This window comes from Balaenoptera physalus, assembly GCF_965194825.1.
Source record: "Balaenoptera physalus genome assembly, chromosome: 5".
In the NCBI taxonomy this organism is placed as follows: Eukaryota; Metazoa; Chordata; class Mammalia; order Artiodactyla; family Balaenopteridae; genus Balaenoptera; species Balaenoptera physalus.
In genome coordinates, this window is record NC_138884.1 from 68,476,615 (window position 1) to 68,497,441 (window position 20,827).

Sequence of the window (20,827 nt, forward strand, 5' to 3'; positions counted from 1 at the left end):
TAAAAGCCCTGCAGAAAGTAGGCATAGAGGGAACTTTCCTCAACATAATAAAGGCCATATATGACAAACCCACAGCCAACATTGTCCTCAATGGTGAAAAACTGAAACCATTTCCACTAAGATCAGGAACAAGACAAGGTTGCCCACTCTCACCACTATTATTCAACATAGTTTTGGAAGTGTTAGCCACAGCAATCAGAGAAGACAAAGAAATAAAAGGAATCCAAATCGGAAAAGAAGAAGTAAAGCTGTCACTATTTGCAGATGACATGATACTATACATAGAGAATCCTAAAGATGCTACCAGAAAACTCCTAGAGCTAATCAATGAATTTGGTAAAGTAGCAGGATACAAAATTAATGCACAGAAATCTCTTGCATTTCTATACACTAATGACGAAAAATCTGAAAGTGAAATTAAGAAAACACTCCCATTTACCATTGCAACAAAAAGAATAAAATATCTAGGAATAAACCTACCTAAGGAGACAAAAGACCTGTATGCAGAAAATTATAAGACACTGATGAAAGAAATTAAAGATGATACAAATAGATGGAGAGATATACCATGTTACTGGATTGGAAGAATCAACATTGTGAAAATGACTCTACTACCCAAAGCAATCTACAGATTCAATGCAATCCCTATCAAACTACCACTGGCATTTTTCACAGAACTAGAACAAAAAATTTCACAATTTGTATGGAAACACAAAAGACCCCGAATAGCCAAAGCAATCTTGAGAATGAAAAATGGAGCTGGGGGAATCAGGCTCCCTGACTTCAGACTATATTACAAAGCTTCAGTAATCAAGACAGTTTGGTACTGGCACAAAAACAGAAATATAGATCAATGGAACAGGATAGAAAGCCCAGAGATAAACCCACACACATATGGGCACCTTATTTTTGATAAAGGAGGCAAGCATATACAGTGGAGAAAAGACAGCCTCTTCAATAAGTGGTGCTGGGAAAATTGGACAGGTACATGTAAAAGTATGAAAATAGAACACTCCCTGACACCATGCACAAAAATAAACTCAAAATGGATTAAAGACCTAAGTGTAAGGGCAGACACTATCAAACTCTTAGAGGAAAACATAGGCAGAACACTCTATGACATACATCACAGCAAGATTCTTTTTGACCCAGCTCCCAGAGAAATGGAAATAAGAACACAAATAAACAAATGGGACCTAATGAAACTTAAAAGCTTTTGCACAGCAAAGGAAACCATAAACAAGACCAAAAGACAACCATCAGAATGGGAGAAAATATTTGCAAATGAAGCAACTGACAAAGGATTAATCTCCAAGATTTACAAGCAGCTCATGCAGCTCAATAACAAAAAAACGAACAACCCAATCCAAAAATGGGCCGAAGACCTAAATAGACATTTCTCCAAAGAAGATATACAGATGGCCTACAGACACATGAAAGAATGCTCAACATCATTAATCATTAGAGAAATGCAAATCAAAACTACAATGAGATATCATCTCACACCGGTCAGAATGGCCATCATCAAAAAATCTAGAAACAATAAATGCTGGAGAGGGTGTGGAGGAAAGGGAACACTCTTGCACTGTTGGTGGGAATGTAAATTGATACAGCCACTATGGAGAACAGTATGGAGGTTCCTTAAAAAACTACAAATAGAACTACCATACGACCCAGCAATCCCACTACTGGGCATATACCCTGAGAAAACCATAGGTCAAAAAGAGTCATGTACCAAAATGTTCATTGCAGCTCTATTTACAATAGCCAGGACATGGAAGCAATCTAAATGTCCATCGACAGATGAATGGATAAAGAAGATGTGGCACATATATACAATGGAATATTACTCAGCCATAAAAAGAAATGAAATGGAGGTATTTGTAATGAGGTGGATGGAGTTAGAGTCTGTCATACAGAGTGAAGTAAGTCAGAAAGAGAAAAACAAATACAGTATGCTAACACATATATACGGAATCTAAGGGGAAAAAAAAAAAAAAGGCCATGAAGAACCTAGTGGCAAGACGGGAATAAAGACACAGACCTACTAGAGAATGGACTTGAGTATATGGGGAGGGGATGGGGTGAGATGTGACAGGGTAAGAGAGTGTCATGGACATATATACACTACCAAATGTAAAGTAGATAACTAGTGGGAAGCAGCCGCATAGCACAGGGAGATCAGCTCGGTGCTTTGTGACCACCTAGAGGGATGGGATGGGGAGGGTGGGAGGGAGGGAGATGCAAGAGGGAAGAGAAATGGGAACATATTGTATATGTATAACTGATTCACTTTGTTATAAAGCAGAAGCTAACACACCATTGTAAGGCAATTATACTTCAATAAAGATGTTAAAAAAAAAAAAAAAAAAAAAAAAAAAAAGTTCCAGAGGCTGGGGCTTCCCTGATGGCGCAGTGGTTGAGAATCTGCCTGCCAGTGCAGGCGACGCGGGTTCGAGCCCTGCTCTGGGAAGATCCCACGTGCCGCGGAGCAGCTGGGCCCGTGAGCCACAACTACTGAGCCTGCGCGTCTGGAGCCTGTGCTCCGCAACGAGAGGCCACGATAGTGAGAGGCCCACGCGCCACGATGAAGAGTGGCCCCCGCTTGCCGCAACTAGAGAAAGCCCTCGCACAGAAACGAGGACCCAACACAGCCATAAATAAATAAATAAATAATTAAAAAAAAAAAAAAAAAAAAAAAACCAAAAATAAACACATGGGACCTAATTAAGCTTAAAAGCATTTGCACAGCAAAGGAAACCATAAACAAAATGAAAAGACAACCCTCAGAATGGGAGAGAATATTTGCAAATGAAGCAACCGACAAAGGATTAATCTCCAAAATATACAAACAGCTCAGGCAGCTCAATATCAAAAAAAAAAACCAACAAAAACAACTCAATCAAAAAATGGGTGAAAGGTCTAAATAGACATTTCTCCAAAGTTGACATACAGATGGCTAAAAAGTACATGAAAAGAAGTTCAACATCACTAATTATCAGAGAAATGTAAATTAAAACTACAATGAGGTATCACCTCACACCAGTCAGAATGGCCATGATCAAAAAACTTACAAACAATAAATGCTGGAGAGGGTGTGGAGAAAAGGGAACTCTTCTACACTGGCTACTTTTCTAAGCAACCCAGTTAACTCATTTCCTCAATGTAGATGTTAAATTTTTATTCCATGAATTAAAAAAAAATTTGTATTTAGTTATCCACACTTTTCCTAGGAGAAATCATCTCTCATATGGCTTCAATTAGCATCCATACCCAGATAAGTCATATTTCTCTCTCCATCCTGGGATGCTACACAGAGTTCCAAACATCAATATTCAGCTCTTTAATTGACACTGTGAATTATATATATCAAAGCCAACTCAATATCAATATAAGACATTATTTTTTCCTAGTCCAGCATACCAAAATACACAAAAAAGAAAAGTTACTGGCCATCTTCAATGACCTTCAGGTCATTAAATGGATTTGTCAACCATATGATGAAACTATTGGAGTCAGGGAGTCATACCTTCAATTTCCCTTACCTGAGCCCAACATACATACCTCTACACTCACACAATTAAATCCCAACATCTAATCCATTACCAAGTATTGTTGAATGCCTCCTGAAAAATGTGTGCAATTCCTCCATTTGCTCTATCTCCACCACCACTACCTTAGTCTATCTTACATCACTTCTCAATTAGGTTACTCAAGTAGATTACTAAACATTTTATGTTTATTCACATATTCTCTTCCAAATAGTTCTCAAGGCAGTGTCTGTGATTTGCTAAAATACAGATATTTTCATGTGAAACACATTCTTTGGATCTTTGTTGAAAATGCTTGAATATTTCTTTTGCTGTATCTCTTAATATAAAGAGAAAACCCTTAATGTGACCTCTAAAACCATCACTAGTTAGTCCCTATTTACTTCTCCAAATTTCCCTGGCACCACATCCCGTTTATGCTTTGCTCTTTACAACCTGTGTTTAATTCACTCATATAAATCAGAGTCACCCCCACTATCATCTCTTATAGGTCCCTCTGTGTGGAATGCTATTTTCTCCCTTTAATTCTTGGTTAATTCTTACATCTTTAAGGTCTCAGCTCAAATTTGAGATCCTCATAACCTTTTTCCATCCTGGTTGTGTCAAATTTTGTTACCATTGGCACCATTTACCACTCTGTCACAGTTCTTGTTATGGTGAAATGTTGCACATATTTCTGTTATTACTTAAATATTATCTCTCTTCAATCACTGGAGTGTGAGTTTCATAAGACAGCAAACATATTCAGCTTTTATTATTTTATTCCCAGCTCCCAGGAAAGTGCTCAGAACTATTTTGTGCTCAGTTAATGTTAAATAACCAAAGGTAGAATGAATATCTACATTCAGCTATAAGAAAAAAAGGTAATTTTTTCAAGACCAAATTATGTCTCCTTTAAGAGAAATTAGCTACTAATCATAGTAGTAGATGATTCATTTAAACACATTGGTTCAATTAACAAACAACCTCTTTCACAACAATAATCAAACTAGAACTTAAAGATTTAAAATAGTCCCACTTTTACCAGAAATAAAGTGATATTTTATAGTATATTTTATATATTATATTACCAGTATATTTTCAAGTTTTCTCAATTTTATCAATTTTATTGAGTTCTAATTTTTATGCAATAAGATACCCATATTTAGGTGTAGATACACTTTTTTTAAGTTCAAGGAGAGCTGACAAAATCTTGTAAGCACCATAGCAATCAAAATATAAAATATTTCTAACTTCCCAGGAAGTTCCCATATTCTTCTTTATGGTCAGTCTCCACCCCTCCCACCCACACATACATCAGACAACCACTAATCTAATTTACATCACCACAGTTGGTTGCTTCTTCTAAATATAAATTTACATGGAATCAGACTTTGCATTTTTGTGGCTGGCTTTTCTCAATATACTGTTTTTTTGAATTTTGTCTGTTGTAGCGTATGTCATTATTTTGCTACTTTTATTAACAAAGTTAATATGAACAATCTTGTACAAGTCTTTTTGTGGGTGTATGCATTGATATCTCTTAGATGAACAGGTAGTATTGAAATTGCCAATTTCCAAAGTAGTTGTACCATTTCACCATGCCGTCAGCAATACACAAGAAAAGAGGTTCAAACAATATAGTAACATTTTTGGAAGGGCTCCCACTGGCCAAATCTGGGCTAAATTGTACAATAAAGCTATGAGAGGAATAAATGATAGTTTATTTAAAAAAATAGGAATCCTGAAATCCATACTGATATAAATAAATAATTAAATCGGGGAGATGAGAAATTTCCTTCTTACAGTAAAACACTAACTAAAAAATGTAGAAGGAGGGAATTAGAAAAATCATCATTTAGTCACCATGAGACTAACAATTTATTGAAATAAAAAATGTCAATGGATGTTAATAAAAAGAAAGAATGTTTACTGAGGGATAGGATTTTTACATATTCTCAAAATATCACTCCACAAAAGACATTTACTAAAAATGAAAACATTATAACTTTACAATGGAGAAATCTGGTAGATTACACCTTAATCAAGTGATCTAGTATCACCAGTAATAATAGGACACGTTGATATTGGATGCTCCATAAGATGATATACACTGAAGAACACAACGTACTTTCTGTAGCATTCCTGCTAAAAGTGAATATTCCCAACACAATCATGAAGAAATATTAGACAAAATCAAATTGAAGGGTATTCTACAAAATAATTAGTCTGTGGTCTTTAAGGATTTCATGGTTACACAAGAAAAGAATCATGTGAGAAAATGTTTCCTACTGAAGGAAACTAAAAGATATCATAATGAAATGCAAATAAAATAAAATAAAATGTTACTGGATTCTGGACAGGAATCTTTTTCTTTGAAAACAAAAGAATAAAATGTGGTGAAGTTATAGTACCTAATCTAAAGTTGCAGTAATAATAAGAGTAGCCTATTGGCATAAGAATAAACAAATATATCCATGGAACAGAACAGAGTCCAAAGGAACTGAGGTGACTTTATGATGAAATGACAATTTTTCAAGAAAAAAATCTGCTGAAAAAAGTGGATATCAATTTGGATATCCAAAACAAAAACAACTCCTTGACTTCCAGCTCACAGCTTTCACCAAAATTAATTTATGTATTAGATCTGTGAATAAAACCTAAAGCTGTTAAGCTTCTAAAAGAAAACAAAGGAGAAGATCTTTACAACTTTGAAGTAAGCAATGATTTCCTAGAATAAACACTGAGTACTTCCTTATTTTGGGGCACAGCAAGATATCCCAAGCCTGTTTTCTCTTCCTGTCCCAGTCTGGGATCAGCTATTTCTCCTGGTATCTCAGTTTCCATTTAGTGGAGAATGGTATATAGAAGCTAAAATCTAAGTACTAGTTGTGCTCCTTGCTATTAGGTCCTCTCAACAGAGAGAATTAGAAAATATATGTATGTATGTATGTATGTATATTTATATCTATACATTTATATGTATAGTAAAAACAATATTTCTCATTTATAGCTCCAATTCTAAGCCAACACTACAGTGTTCATTTATTCTTGTATTTTCCTTATTGGTATCTTCTCTGAAAGTAAAAAAATATGGTTCCCATTATCCTCGTTATATTTTCTGACTTGGTTACAGACACATACCCATATACATAATATATGCAGTCACACAAAACTACCAATCCCCTCCTTGGCCTCAGAACACCTAAATGGGCTTTGCTGACTTTGCTGGTCTTGTCAGCCTTGACTGCCATCTTCCGCCAGGCCCTGTCAGTCCTGCCATTTCCAACAGCCAACTTTATAGTACTCCTCCACAGATGTTAGCACTGGTATCTCAAGAGAAGAAAAAAGAGAGGAAGAGAAGGCAAGAGAAAAACAAATGAATCTTTTTTAAGCAATGGGGAACTGAAGGGAAACAGAAATTCCTTACTGATCTTTTGTCTACTTGTTTTGTCAGTGATTGAGAGAGCTCTGTTTAAATCAACTACTGTTATGAATTTATCTATTCTCCTTTCAGTGTTGTTAATTTATGTTTCATGTACATTGGCATTCTAATGTTAGGGACAAACACCCATAAAACTATCAGAACTTCCCTTTTTATCATATGAATTGTCCATCTTTAACTTTGATAACACTCCCTATGTCTACTTTAACTATAATATAATACATATTAGCTTTCCTATAGTAATTTTTTATCCAGCCCTTTGCTTTCAACTTATCTGTGAATTCTTTTGTTTTTCATCATTTTTCATTTTCAAATTTTTTAAATTAACTTTTAGCTTTTGCTCTTTGTTTTTTTTATTTTAATAGGTTTATTCTGTCTATTTAGATTGACCATGATGACTTCATGTAATAGGTACACAACAGTATAATTTCATTTTCAACCTTTCCTTTTTTTCTAATGGAGTCATATATTTTATTTCTACCTATTTTATGAATACATTAATATAATTTATTCTTTGTCTCTTACAGAAATAAGAGATAAAAAGTAAAGGTCATTTTGTGCTTTTTTAAAAAAATATTGTTCACAGAGTAAACTTTCTGATGCTTTTCATTTTTCTTGAAAATCTGTTTTTTATTTGTTATCATTTACCTTTAGACTGAAGAACTTCCTTAATCATTTCTTATCATACAGGTCAGTTGGTAACAAATTTCCTCACATTTAATTTTTCTGAAAATATATTTATTTTATTCTCAATTTTGAAGGATAAATTTATGGAATATGGAATCTATCATGACAGTGTTTTTTTGTTTCAGTACTTCGATGATGTCATTGTATGGTCTTTTGAGCTTCATCATTTCTGATGAGAAATTAGCTAGTGAATAAATCATATTCCCATTTGTGTAATTTTTTTCTGATTTAAAATCTTTTTCTCTTTGTGGTTTATAACAATATAACTATAATGTACACTGTTGTGATTTTCTTTGTATTTTTTTAACTTGGTATTATACTTCTTGGATCTGTGATATTATATTTTTCACCACCTTTGGGAAATTTAAAGGCATCATTTTGTTCTAGTTTTTTTTTTTTCCTGCCCCATAATATCTGCTCTCTTTCTGGAACTCTAATTGTGCATATGTAAGAATGCCTGATATTGTTCTATGTGTTATTAAGGTGTTGTTCACATTTTTTTTTCTGTTCTTCAGTGCGATAATTTATGTTAATCTGTGTCTAAGTTCACAAATTTTTTTCTCTATATAGTCTCAAATATTTGGTTAAGCTCATCAATTTATTTTTTTAAAATTTCAGATAATGTAACATTTCACTCTAGAACTTCTGTTCTTTTTAACAGTTCCATTTCTCTGCTCTCATTCCCTATACGTTACCTCATTAATGGATGTTTAAAGTCTTTGTATGCCAATTCTAACAGGCAGGCCATACTGGGATCTTGATTAAGGGTCTTTTCCTGCTTCTTTACATGTATAATAATTTGTAACTACATGCTGGACATTGTGTGACACATTGGGTGGAGCCTGGATTATATGACCTCCCTTTAAAGGATACTGAATTATTTTTGAGTAACCAGTTATATTTCTGGTAGATTCTTTCAATCTTTCCAGGTTTCTTTCTTTTTAAATTTATTTTCTTTCTCTTAAAGTATGGTCTTTCTGGAATCTCAGCTAAACACCTGGAATACACAATAAGATCACTCTACAGTGGCTTGGTGAGAAATGCAACATTTCTCAACATTGTGCACATTTTTGTGTCTCCACTTACCTCTCAGCTTTGTAGTAACTGCTCTGTGCTAAGCCTTGCCAATTCTGTGCTTATATATTCCAAACTTCTGCCAAAAAAATTGCAGTGTACCTCACACAGCATATGGGGTTTTCTGCTTCAGAGTTCCCTTCTCTACAGTACACTGTCCCACAAGTTCCAACCATTTTAACAGTCTGTAACATCCATCTCTGCCTCCTCATCTCAAAATACTACCATACCCTGCTCTTATTTTATCTTCATGTACTCTGGTCTAGAATGTGCCTCCGATGAGAGAGTAGAGTCTAGCATCCAGCTGTCTCCTCAAGAATACAGTTTTTGCTGCTTATTTGCTAATGTCTAAAAACAGTTGACTCATTTTTTGCCTAGCTTTATAGTTGCATCAGAAGGGCATTTCTGGTACCAGTTACTCCACCATGGTCACAAGCAGACCAATTTAATTTATTTTATGGTAAAAAGATTATTAAGAGTGAAGGGATTATTTTTCTGCCATTTAAAACCCTAAATAAGAAATAAATATAACTGTAATTTAATAATATTTAGAAATTCATTTTGTCCATTTGCTCTCCATTTCCTTTGATTTTTATGAAAATTTTCAGAAGGAAAGCATATAATTATAAAAATAATATTAGTATGCCAATTCATTAATTGTTAATATTTTGCCATTTTTGCCTCTGTCTTTCTGGATGGAGATATAGACAGAAATGTATGTATGTATTTGCTGAGCCCTTTGACAGTATTTAAAACCACAGTCCCCCTCTCTATCAAAACAGAAAATGCACATATACAGACATACATAATAGCCTAAAATTTTTTAAAATAGACCACTTGGGTTCTATTTTAAGCATACTTTATTTAAGCAAATCTAGAAATGACATTGAGGTAAGCTCCTGGGGGGGACTTTCATGCTTTCCAAGTTATTTATTATTTTATTCTGTGTCTAATAAGAAACCGTTTTTGCTTTAAACAGGATTTTCTTATGATTACAGATACACTCTGGAATAATTACTTTGACAGTGGCAAGTAATTTGTATTAGAAAGTTTAGAGAAGGCACTTAAAAAATGCTGAGTGAAGAAAGGTAGGCAGAAGTTCAATTAAGAGGCTCATGTAATGATATTAGTGAAAAACAATAAGGTTCTGAACTACATTGATGATAATGGAAATATAAATTATATACCAATGGAGATTTCAAAGAGGAAAAACCAACAATAGGCAATTACTTGATTGAGAGTAAAAAATGAAATAAAAAATGATTTTGTATTTTGAGTGCTTTTTTCATACCACTAACAGAAAAGATAAGTCAGAACAGGACTGGGTATAGGAGAGAAAGATGATGATGATGGTAATCATAATAACAACAACCACATCATCACTAATATGCCTCAGGTACAGTTCCAAGTGCTTTATAAGTATTAACTCACATAAATTTCACATTTTTCCATGAGGTAAGTACTATTATTATGTCTATTTTACAAATGAGGAAACTGAAGCACATGATTAAGAAATTTTCTGAAGTTCATCCAGGCACTAAATCATAAAGCAGAGTTTTAAACCCATATATATAAATGCAAAAGTCTGTGTTTTTTTAATAAATTTATTTATTTATTTATTTTTGGCTGTGTTGGGTCTTCATTGCTGCACGTGGGCTTTCTCTAGTTGAGGTGAGCAGGGGCTCCTCTTCCTTGCGGTGATTGGGCTTCTTGTTGCGGTGGCTTCTCTTGTTGCAGAGTATGGGCTCTAGGTGCACGGGCTTCAGTAGTTGTGGCACACGGTCTCAGTAGTTGTGGCACATGGGCTTAGTTGTTCCGCAGCATGGGGGATCTTCCCAGCCCAGGGCTGGAACCCGTGTCCCCTGCATTAGCAGGAGGATTCTTAACCACTGCGCCGCCAGGGAAGCCCAAAAGTCCGTATTTTTAACCCACTCTACCATGCTGCCTTCATATGACTAGTTGAATTTATTGGTCAAATAGTTCTTAGAAAAAAATTAATTTTAAAGACTATATTTAAAGCTTCTAATAAAATTACTATAGCCAGATTATAGAATTATATTTAGATGCAGCATATATTTAGATATATATTTACTGTATATTAGGATGCCTTGTGTACCTTTGGCTCAGATATAAGTCTCTTTAAACAAGGTCAGTAGGTGGAGATAAGCCTCTTTGATGGTGTGAGTCAAATAGCATAATTGAGTTATGTGGGAAAACGTAGAACTTTCCTCATTCCAAGCAAATCAGTGAATTATTTCTTCTGTTTTCTTTACTCTTATCCACAAAATATCAGTCCTATTTATTAGGTATATTATTTGTTTCCTTTTTTTCACGAAGTAACCTAAAAATATTAATGCCAAATGATGATTAATACTTCCCAACAGCCTGAGCTACTGAAGTGAGAGAGCTCTTGGTGGAATGAGAGAAAATTACAGGAAATATGTCCAAGAACAGAAGAATAATTCATTAGCTATAATCAATGTTAATTCAGTAATATGTTTGTCTCATATTTTGTTTTAGATCTGTCAGCCCCAAACTTCTATGAAGTACAGAATATTTTATGAGTTAAGAAACAAATAATTACATATTTGAATGAATAAGCTAACTATAAATCAAACCACTCATTATTTTTGAATTGAAGGGAAGATGAGAGAAGAAGGGATTAAATAATGTTAATAATTCCCTCTAAGTGTATAGATATATGATCAAAATTAATCTACACATTGCCTAATTAGCTATATTTCAACCTTCAAATCATTTTCTCAGTAGTATGTTTTAAGTGCATTACATTTAATATCTCATTTTATATCTAATACCAATAATAACAACAAATGAGGTATGAGCTATTAGCAGTTTGTCATTGACACATGACATGAGTGAAATGATTTCATCCAGATGAGAACCAATAGTGAGCTAGTAATGTAACGTAGTCATTAGTTCTTTTTCTTTAAACTCTCTCTCCACTGGTTCATTACATATATATGCTCAATAATTTTTTTCTTCTTAAAACATGTATACATATAAGGATGCACCGATGCCCGCACACCTGTCATGTGTACATGCACAGGTCCACACCTAATATAATTTTGATTTCCTTTACAGCCAACCTTCTGGAATCTGTTGTCTAATCTTTATTTTATCTAGTCCCTCATGTCTACTCATACCTCAATCCACTCCTATCAGGCTACTATACAGTAGTGTGCTGAAGCTGGCTCATATCAGTGCTCCAGAGACAGTTCTTAAATTTTCAGAAATATTTTGAGCTAAGCACAGCATTATTAACATTGGCTTGTGGTAGAGGTTAGCCATACCTCTATTAAAAACCTTGATTTATAATTAGATACAACACTTCTTCAGACCACTGAGAACAATGATATAAGACCCTTAACTTCCAGTATCCCTAACTAGACTACAAGTTTTCTTACCACAATGATTATTTCTATCTTGTTCACCATTGTATTCCCAGTGCTTGACTTATAGTTGCTCAAAAATGTTTAACATGTAATGTAAATGAAAAGAGTGAGGCATGCAATAGACAGGACTCCAAATAGAAGTGAAGTTAAAAAGAAAAGATAGGGAAAAAAAGTTGCTTCCTCTTTTTAAAATTTTGATCAGTTTTTCTCTGATAATAATTGCTGCAGCCGTAATTCATGTCAAACATTTTTCCTAAGACTACAAACCTCAGGGTTTCACATGATTTTTTTTCTGTACTTTATATTTGGGACAAAAAGTCTATTAAAGTTTAGCATGATGAGAAATATAATCTCAGTTAATATTTGAAGCTTAGCTCTTTTTTTAACAACTGAAGAAAAGAAAAATTACTTCTACTCCAAATGTAGGCAATTTCTAAACTGAGATAAGCATGTGGGATGAGAGCCAGAAACATTAAGCAATAGTACATAGCATCTAGCAATTTGAAGAGTAAAGTGCCCCACTGAAAGCATCCAAGTTCTTAAGAATGAAGTAAGAATGTTATAATTACATTATATACATCAATTTCAAAAACTCACAGTAAATAAACAGAAAGTACAGGCATACCTGGGAAAAGTTCAGGTTTATTTCCAGACCACTGCAATAAAGCCAATATTGTGATAAAGTGAGTCACATGAATTTTTTCTTTTCCCAGTGCATATAAAATTTGTTTATATTATATTGTAGTCTATTAAGTATGCAACAGCATTATGTCTAAAAATAATGTTCATACCTTACTTTAAAAATGCTTTATTGCTAAAAATTGCTAATCATCATCTGAGCCTCCAGCAAGTTGTAATCTTTTTGCTGGTGGAGGGTCCTGCCTCAATGTTGATGGCTGCTAGTTGCTGAAGGTTGGGGTGACTGTGGCAATTTCCTAAAATAAGAGAACAATGAAGTTTGCCACACTGATTAACTCTTCCTTTCATGAAGGATTTCTCTGTAACATGCAAAGCTATTTGATAGTATTTTACATACAGTAGAACTTCTTTCAAAATTGGAGTCAATTCTCTCAAACGCTGCTGCTGCTTTATCAACTAGGTTTATGTAATACTTTAAATCTTTTGTTGTCATTTCAACAATCTTCACAGCATCTTCACCAAGAGTAGATTCCATCCCAAGAAAACACTTTATTTCCGTATCCATGAGAAGCAATTCCTCATCCGTTAAAGTTTTATCATGAGACTGCAGCACTCCTGTCACACCTTCAGTCTCCACTTCTAATTCTAGTTTTCTTGTTATTTTCACCACACCTGCAGTTACTTCCTCCACTGAAGTCTTGAACCCCTCTATAAGAGTTAAAGTCAACTTCTTCCAGACTCCTGCTGATGTTGATATTTGATCTCTTCCCATGAATTATGAATGTGCTGAATGGCACCTAAGATGGTAAATCCTTTCCAGAAGGTTTTCAAATAGACTTCACCCACACCCACTAGAGGAATCACTACTGATGCCAGTTATAGCCTTACAGAATATATTTCTCAAAATAGTAAGACTTGAAAGTCAAAATTACTCCTTGATTCATGGGCTGCAAAATGGATGTTGTGTTAGCAGGCACTCAGTATTTTTTAAGTGCCTTCTCTAAACTTTCTAATCCAAATTACTTACGACTGTCAAAGTAATTATTCCAAAGTATATCTGTAATCATAAGAAAATCCTGTTTAAAGCAAAAATGGTTTCTTATTAGACACAGCAAGCCTCATACTCAATGGTGAAAAACTGTAAGGTATCTAAGTTTTTGTTAAAAAGTGACAAAGGCAGGTGTTGCTGTTTTTTATCTTCTTCTTGCCTTGAACATGGGCATGAGATTAAACCTACAGTAGACATTTTGAAAACATAAGGGAAAGTAATAGTAACCAAATTTATAAAAAGTAAATATTAAACAATAGCAGATTTTAAGCAAAATAATGAAATATGAAGATATCTAAATCGCTTATATGAAAATATTTATTGGCAAGTAAATGATCACAGTATATTGCAAAAGTTTTAAATGGTATACAAACTATGCAAAAAGATGGTAACATTTTGTAAATATATGAAGATAAAAGAGAAAAGTGTAAAGAGTCTGGGTATTCTCTGGCAGTGGAATAAAAGAGGTGGGGTGATAGACTTTGTCTATACCAGACGCAGCCAACAATGGGGTTGTATTCTCAGTTATAGTACTTAGAACAGTAATAAAGCCAACCAAAAACTAATTAGTGATTTATTATTAATATGTACCAGTTGGCTTTTCTGTTTGTTTGCAGAAATAATATCTTCTAAGGACAGAAAACTTGGAAAATAAGAATATAATCAAGAAAAACATCTTTGATACTTAGTTCACCAATTTTTTCCATTTTGTTAAACTACTCAAAATCAAGTGGCTTAAAACAACAATTTATCATTATTTTATTTCATATTATGTGGGTCAAGAATCTGGGTGGGGTCAAGGGGCTTATCTCAACTTCTCAACATCTTCTCTCTCTGCTGGGCTGATTTGAATGGCTGGGGCTGGAACACCTAGAGCTGGTGGAGCTTCTCTGTCCAGACAGACTCTGTCTCTGTCTCTCTCCTTACTTCCCCCAAGGCCTCTCGATGTGACTACCTTGAGCTTTCACATTGCTTGCACACAGAATGGTCTGACTTCTCCAATGAAGGTCAGTGTTCCAAGAAAAAGGAAGTGGAAACTGCCAAGTCTCTTTTTTTTTTTTTTTTTTTTTTTACTGCCAAGTCTCTTAAAGGCTAGGTCCCAAACTGGCAAACATTAGTTCTGTCATGCTCCAAGCCTAGATTCAAGGGGATGGGATATAGTCCCCATCTTTCAAAGGGAGGGATGTCGAAGAATTTGAGGCCATTTTTAATCTGTCACGATATTTATGTATGGATTTGTGTACATGATTAACTGGTCAGATATCTTTCAATTAAAATGAAACAATACAGCTTAAGAAAAAAATTGAAATAAAAAATGAAACAATATACAATAAATTGTCAGATTGATAGAGAAGACTAAGAAGAGTGGGTAGATATACTGGCTACTTAAAAAAATCCAGTTAGTTTCCAAGAGAGGCTAGACACGGGGTTCAAACTATGTTCTCCCTCTCTTGCTTTCACTCTCTCTTTCACTTGCTCAGATGTCCACGGAATAACCTGAGTGGACAGACTTTATAGGACTGTCATAGGACAGTACCTATAACAATATTGTAGCATGGAAAAAGGGGCCTGGTTAGCCAACCTGAGCCACATAACCGCCCCTGTGGGTGGAGAGATAAGGCCATGTAATTCTTTAGGTAAGAGAAGATGCATTAGACATTTCTTACTACAAAACAGAACTACCATATGACCCAGCAATCCCACTACTGGGCATATACCCTGAGAAAACCATAATTCAAAAAGAGTCATGTACCACAATATTCATTGCAGCTCTGTTTACAGTAACCAGGACATGGAAGCAACCTAAGTGTCCATCGACAGATGAATGGATAAAGATGTGGCACATATATACAATGGAATATTAGCCATAAAAAGAAATGAAACTGAGTTATTTGTAGTGAGGTGGATGGGCCTAGAGTCTGTCACACAGAGTGAAGTAAGTCAGAGAGAGAAAAACAAATACCGTATGCTAACACATATATATGGGATCTTAAAAAAAAAAAAAAAAGGTTTTGAAGAACCTAGGGGCAGGACAGGAATAAAGACGTAGACGCAGAGAATGGACTTGATGACACGGGGAGGGGGAAAGGTAAGGTGGAACGAAGTGAGAGAGTGGCATGGACATATATACACTACCAAATGTAAAATAGATAGCTAGTTGGAAGCAGCTGCATAGCACAGGGCGATCAGCTCGGTGTTCTGTGACCACCTAGAGGGGTGGGATAGGGAGGATGGGAGGGAGATGTAAGAGGGAGGAGATATGGGGATATATGTATATGTATAGCTGATTCACTTTGTTATAAAGCAGAAACTAACACAACATTGTGAAGCAATTATACCCCAATAAAAATTTTTTTAAAAAATTGTGTCCACTAACTTTAAAAGGGATATAGGTAAAGATAGTGTAATAAAATTATCAATAATTTACGGGTATGTTCACCATCTACATGTGTTTTCTGTTTGAATTATTTGTGTTCTGATTTAATACCTGCTATTAAGTAGAATTATAGGTTTTTTTTAATATAAGAAAATTAACAGTACTTATTGAAGTTTAAATAACAGTAACTGTGACTTGAATATATGTCAGGAAAATATATCTCAAGGTTCTATATAAAATAATGATTTTTAAAATGCCTTTATAGTTTGTTAACTATGCACAAAGGATTAAATTATAAAGATAGATAATAGCAGAGTACAAGCTATATATCTTCCCATCTGAACATTAGCTCAGGAGCCTGGACCAACTACTGAATTTTCTCTATGCCAGATTTGAAATAGTCTCAGGAAAAGGTTAAAATCACTCCCTGTCAATCATTATCTGTCAGCATCAACATCAAGCCCAGGAAGGATAATTGTTAAAATAGGTGTCTTCTAACAGAAAGACACTTGCTGGGATACAGTTTATTCTCAATATTTCCCATGGATGGATAACTGTAGAGTCCAAGGGTAGAGCAAGCTTCTGAGACCAGTCCAACCAGCATTTGTCCTATATTCACTGTTTTTTACATCAAGGGGACCTATATGCTGGAGGATTTCCAGAAATATCTTTCAAATGAAGTGAGGTCAGGAAATAAAATGTAGCATGCCTGAATTTGTCCCCATAATCTCTATATATGAGTTTCCATTTTAAGAATGACAGCTTTGATTAAAGTCAAATTTAGGAATACTAGTGAGGGTCAAAAATCAAGCTTTTATGGACTATATGCTGTTAGGATATTGTTCAGAAGAAGATGACTGAATTGTTAGAATAAACAGGAGTAAAAATGCAGTTCTAGGTGTGGAAGGCAAAAGAAGGCAACTGGTAGAATGTGCCATATATATATATATATATATATATATATATATATATATACACACACACACACACACACACACATATATATATATATATGCCATTACCCAATTGAAAACAATCTTTGTCATTTAAATGAATGCTTTTCAAACTGTGCTACCAGAGTCCAGAGCTTTCCACATGTTGAGAAGAGTCAAGCAAGAGGATGCTAAGTGATTGGGATTTCTCACATATAATCCAAAGCCCACAGCAAATCTATCTGGATCATAATAATTTTGTTTTTATTAATGTACGTGATTGGATTTTCACAAAGATTTTATTTGAAGGAAAGAGTCCATTGCTATAAAGATATAGAAACTACTGAGCTAGACTTGTTGCCTCTTCAAATATTAATATGTATTTAGTCATTAAATTTCATGCCATTGTAAATATCTTATTCATTATAATCATGTACACCAGATAGAGATTTTAAAGGATCATAACATTTTAATTATTAAACAAGGTTTTAGGCCTCATTAAAATCTAATATTGATAATATTTTAATGAAAGGATTGATTATGCATCTCTATTTTTGAACATTTTTATTTAGAAATTTGTGGTATAACTATTTATAAGCCTTGCTCCATACAAATATATTTCACAACTGTGTTTTAACGACCATCATACCTGAAAACTATACCATGAAAGATGTACAGATCTAAAAGGAAGAAAACCATCAGTGGCTGTGATGACTTTATGCTGATTAGCATGTTTAACCCAAACAACGAACTGCTCATGGGTTTTTACTGAAAGGTTGCTAATAAATATTCAGAAACTAATGGGAATGTTTTTGAAATTGTTAGTAAATTGGTAGAAACCTCTCTTGAATCTCTTCATTTAGAAGATTTTTAAAGAAATAAGAAAATCTTATTTCCAATTATCTTTTTTCTGTTTTTACGTGCATTACATAAGATTTTAAAGATGTTACTAATCTTATTATGACGATAAAGTCATATGGTAACTGTTACAATTCCAGACACCTGTTTTCAAAATGACACTGTTCATGGCACAAATTTCTTTTGAAAAGCATTAACTCTATCATTTATTGTAAAAAGGTCACCTTTATGTTGAAAGAACTTTTATATTTATTTTCAATTTACAAACACTTCATCAATAGGTTATTACTGACAATCACTTATCATTCAGTAAAATGTCAACAAATTCAGAGCAATAATTTTTTTTTGTAAGAGAAAAATGTATAATTCATCTTTAACTTTGACTATTCTTTGGGACTACATAACAGTAACTATGTTAGTCTGTACAAAGATTTTCATGATAATCTATCTCAATAGAAGATATAATAGGGGCTTCCCTGGTGGCGCTGTGGTTGAGAGTCTGCCTGCTAATGCAGGGGACACGGGTTCGAGCCCTGGTCTGGGAAGATCCCACATGCCGCGGAGCAAATAGGCCTGTGAGCCACAACTGCTGAGCCTGCGCGTCTGGAGCCTGTGCTCCACAACGAGAGAGGCCACGATAGTGAGAGGCCCGCGCACCGCGATGAAGAGTTGCCTCTGTTTGCCGCAACTAGAGAAAGCCCTCGCACAGAAACGAAGACCCAACATAGCCAAAAAAACAAACAAAACAAAACAAAACAAAAAACCTGGATTAAAAAAAATATATATATAATAACATTTTACAATTAAAATGTGTTTTATTATAGTAGCAACCATGTTTAGGATATGTTGGTTCACAACTATAGTATGTTAAATCAGCTGAAAGTATATGCCACAGTGACAGCAAAGTGACAAAGCCTCTGCCTCCCTGAGACTATATACTTTATGAAATGAGCTAGAGTTCCAATAACAAGCTATATATTAAGTTGTGAAAACTAAATGCTTTCATGATTTAGATAAAAATTTAAATAAAAACATTCTACTATTTCTTCCTGTACTTCTATGGAGCATATAATAAACACAGTGATGGATATGCCTGCCACCATGTAGACAACAATATTCTGCCAACAGTGTATATCTATTTGATCGCTGTTAGAATTCAGCCTATATACCATTACTAGAGAGGGTAAATTTCATTAAGTCAGACCTCAAAAAGCTTTATGTATACCCCCTTGGCTACAGATAATGTGCAGATGACTCACCATGGCAATCATGGCTTACTGTTTTCATATCTAAATCAGCCTTTTTACATGACCTTACCCAGAAAATTGAGTTATTATATGCATCAGTCATATTGAGAAACTTGCTTTTTACTGGATATGGTCTATGTTTTCCCACCTTAGGGCCTAAGCTATTTCGTTTCCTTCTGCCTCTCTTGTACAACCATCACTGCTTCTACAAACCGTACTTCTTTCAAATCCACCTCATGATTCCTTCTTCATTTTTAATTCCCTGAATTGGGACTATTCTGTGTGTGTGTATCAATGTGTGTATGTGTGTGCATGTATGTTTCATCAAGTGTGTGTACTGTCTTTAGTTTTATATGACTATAGGAATATGCTCTTTCTCTTCTACTATATTAAAGGGAAGGATCATGCCTTGCTCATGTTTATATTCTTTGAAAAACAAATATCTGGAAATATTATGAGCTTGATATATTTGTTGAATTTAAATTGTGCTCATTAATGAGAACTTTTGCTCATTAATACAAGAAAAATAAATCAAAACCAGTTTCCTAATTTCCCTGGATCTGCAGTAAGTAAAGAATAACTTGTCAATGTCTTAGCTATCTTCCACTACAGCTTCAGGAACAATATTAAATTGCCTTTCCTTGTTTATTTTTTATAAATTGTTGTTTTATTTCTATTAATAATTATTTTGCATGATGTTAATGTTGCTTATGTAACTTAAAATTGTAATTAATTATTATTTTCCTAGATGAGTTACATTTAACATAAGAAATTATGAATACTTTTATAATAATTTGAGACCATAAAGAAAAAATGCATAAAAATCCTTAATAACAGAAGAAAATGTTCTAGTATTCACACAAGAATGAAAGAAACATTCTGTACCATAAATAATTACTAAGCATTGATAAATCCAATGCACAATCTTCCTAGTTATTCAACCACATAAAATAAATAAATCCTAAACGTGACATTCCAGAGACCTACTTTAAAAATCCTGGAAGATAATAATGTATTTTTAAAGCCATTTAATAAGCATTCAGGGCTTCCCTGGTGGCGCAGTGGTTGAGAATCTGCCTGCCAATGCAGGGGACACGGGTTCGAGCCCTGGTCTGGGAAGATCCCACATGCCGCGGAGCAACTGGGCCCGTGAGCCACAACTACTGAGCCTGCGCGTCTGGAGCCTGTGCTCCGCAACAAGAGAGGCCGCAACAGTGAGAGGCCCGCACACTGTGATGAAGAGTGGCGCCCACTCGCCGCAACTAGAGAAAGCCCTCGCACAGAAACGAAGACCCAACACAGCCAAAAATAAATAAATTAATTAATTAATTAAAATAAATAAATAAATAAATAAGCATTCAGCCACATTTCTTTTTGAAATAAGCTTTTTTCCAATTAAACTGAAAAAGTGAAAATGGTTTATGCTTTTATTTGATGTGATAACCCCATATGTCAGAGTTATGGCATACAATTTCAGATAACACAAAGAAATAAAAACTAGCTTAAGGGTATTTTTTCTGATATACAATTTTTATGATTATAATAAATATTTCTTTATTAAAATCTCATGTTATCTG

General features: G+C 34.3%; 1 long non-coding RNA gene across 1 annotated transcript in view; it reads left to right on the top strand.

The window, feature by feature from the left end:
* Positions 1–1,028: 1,028 nt before the first annotated feature.
* The window catches only part of LOC309661924, a 267,176-nt gene continuing 247,377 nt past the window's right edge, over positions 1,029–20,827 (top strand). Inside the window, exon 1 of the long non-coding RNA XR_014264375.1 lies at positions 1,029–2,351. This is a non-coding gene — a long non-coding RNA (uncharacterized lncRNA). The remainder of the gene's footprint in view (positions 2,352–20,827) is intronic.